This window comes from Podarcis tiliguerta (genome assembly GCF_965153285.1).
Source record: "Podarcis tiliguerta genome assembly, chromosome: 10".
Taxonomy (NCBI): domain Eukaryota; kingdom Metazoa; phylum Chordata; class Lepidosauria; order Squamata; family Lacertidae; genus Podarcis; species Podarcis tiliguerta.
In genome coordinates, this window is record NC_139543.1 from 22,687,681 (window position 1) to 22,690,180 (window position 2,500).

Consider the following 2,500-nt stretch of genomic DNA (forward strand, 5'->3'; position numbering starts at 1 on the left):
CTATTTCCCATCCCAGCAATAGAAATTACACACACAGAACATACAAATAAACTTCTAAGCTAAAGGGTGAGTAACCCAGCTATATATCGGGTATGATGTACTAAAACTGGCAATTCCCATTTTATTCTTCACATGAATTAGTGTACAAACATGCAACTTCATCATGTATCACTAAGGCAGCAATCCTAAAACAAACTCACTGGGAAGTAAGCCCCATAGAACTCAACGAGACTGACTTTCAAACAAACTTGCATAGGCTTGTATTGTAAAAACATACAGTGTCCAGCACACCACAATGGGCCACACTTAGGATGACCACCACTGCATGCATTTTCATAGTAAAGCAATCCTAAATACAAATATTCTATCAACTGTCTAACTTTTATACTATACTAAGTATTCATCCATGACCTTATAAAAACTTCACATGGATTAGTTGATCAGATCCTGGGAAGCATTTTTTCCCCCCAGAGCCTAGCACCATACTCATTGTTACAAGCAACATTATGCCAGTTTTATTCTATTATTGCATTCCTAATTCTTCCATCTTAGCTCATCTGGACTGCTAAGCAACATGTCCAGAATGTCAGTGATCTATATGGTTTGTAAATTAAAAAAACATTTTGCTGTGAACACTGGGAGACATCCAATACGTCTGTCTGCTTGCATAACAGATATCCACCTGCACAACAGGATTTCCCATTTCTCCTCTGCCTTTCCAGTCCTCATCTGCTCACAACAGATTTGAGTTGATATGGGGTACACAGAGGAGAGAAGGAAGACGCCTAGTTGCATGAACTCTCATGTGCCTTAAATACCACCACCCTGCACCAATACACACTTTACAAAGTGTCATACGTCTTACATCATTTCTATCATACACTTCACATACAGGAGAGACACATAAGTTCTAGACTGCGTGGCATGAGACCTCGACAAAACTGAAAAGCCAATTCTATGGTAAGAGTTCTTATCTGAGGAATGATAGCCTGAAAAACTCCTTCATGGTAACAAATGACAAATGATCTCTTGAGGGAAATGCCCATAATCTTGACTTTACTACCACCGATAGAGAAGTAGGGAGAAAACATTAAGACAGCTGGAAATAATTACAACTGTGAAAGCTAGGGAAATTATACCAAATGTATTTCCTTGCTTAAAAATAAAAATGAGAGAGTCTTAAAACTTAAAGCATTTGTGTACTCCTATACCAGATATACTGTACTTTTAGACCCAATTCCCATTAGCTTGACAACATGTGGCATCAATACTTATCATTCTTCCATCCACGAAATCAAAACTCTAAACTCAACGCTTCCCCCTGATTCAATACATTTCTTTCATTAACCAACCCTAGTCCTTAAATACGTTTTTTACTCTCCCATCTAAGGGCACTCTTCAATATCTCGTGCATAACCATCCAGTTCTCCAACCCCCCTCAGCCTGATCTACAATGAGATTTGCAACAGATCACTGTTCTTCTGACCCCGCTTTACTTCTAGGGTATCTCTGGGAACAAAATATGCCTTTAATGCTACTCCAATCTAGACCCACCTCTTGCTTTTCCATTGGAAGGTCTACAGCAGAGGCGGTACTCCAAAGAACATTTGTTCCATTGGCTTCAAGTTATCACAAGCGCAATATGAGCCTGCACCAATTGAGTACAACAAGGGCTGTTCAGTTACAGTTTCACACTCTAGAGATTTTACCTTGCTCCAGCAACAGCTTTCATGTGTTACAAAGAGCATGCCTGAGAAAACATGGAAAATAATATACATAATTTCTGTATAGGTTTACAAACATTCAAACTAAGCAATGTTTGCCACCCTAGGAACATCTCCTGTTCAGTGTAGACTGAAAATCACACATGGACATCAAAAGGACTGATCTCAAACGTATGTCACATACAAAACAAGAAGGCTAGCCAGCAAGTTATGCTTCCGAAAAGTGGTTCTGCTGATAAGGTAAGCTGTGTATCACCTTACGTAGTACTTGCAAAGCCATCTCAAATAGGAAATAAGCATTTCAAACTTGCCCCATGACTAACATGCATTGAAAAATTATCAAACTCCAAACGTATAAAGCCCAATGTGGAATCTTGCAAACAGAACAATACAGACGTCTTGCATCTGAATTTCTGCATCTCTGCTATAACAGAAGATATATTCTTGTAAGAAATATACTATTTCCTCTGCAGAAGTGTTTATATACTTAGGCAGACTCAGACATGAAAACTGAAATATAAGGCATTATTCTTCAATGTGCACAAGTCTACATGCTTAAATATTTTTCGCATAATTAGATGCATACGTATGTGTACATGTGAATGTCAATATGTAAAGATGTACATCATTTAAGCCATAAATACAGCCTTTATATAAACCTATTCATGTTATATAATGTCTTAACATGCATTACTATTATGTGTTAACACTTCTATTTAATATTATTGTTACTAGGATGCACATCTCTTAGCTAAATGAGGCTAGAGGGGGAATTT

At 37.8% G+C, this 2,500-nt stretch overlaps 1 protein-coding gene and 1 long non-coding RNA gene across 28 annotated transcripts in view; one reads left to right on the top strand and one right to left on the bottom strand.

Annotated features, from left to right (window-relative positions):
• FOXP2 (forkhead box P2) overlaps positions 1-2,500 on the bottom strand; it is a 345,911-nt gene that overhangs the window by 187,860 nt on the left and 155,551 nt on the right. The gene's annotated exons all lie outside the window — the stretch shown is intronic.
• The window catches only part of LOC310658358, an 8,457-nt gene continuing 6,430 nt past the window's right edge, over positions 474-2,500 (top strand). Inside the window, exons 1-2 of the long non-coding RNA XR_014502270.1 lie at positions 474-601; positions 1,832-1,964. This is a non-coding gene — a long non-coding RNA (uncharacterized lncRNA). The remainder of the gene's footprint in view (positions 602-1,831; positions 1,965-2,500) is intronic.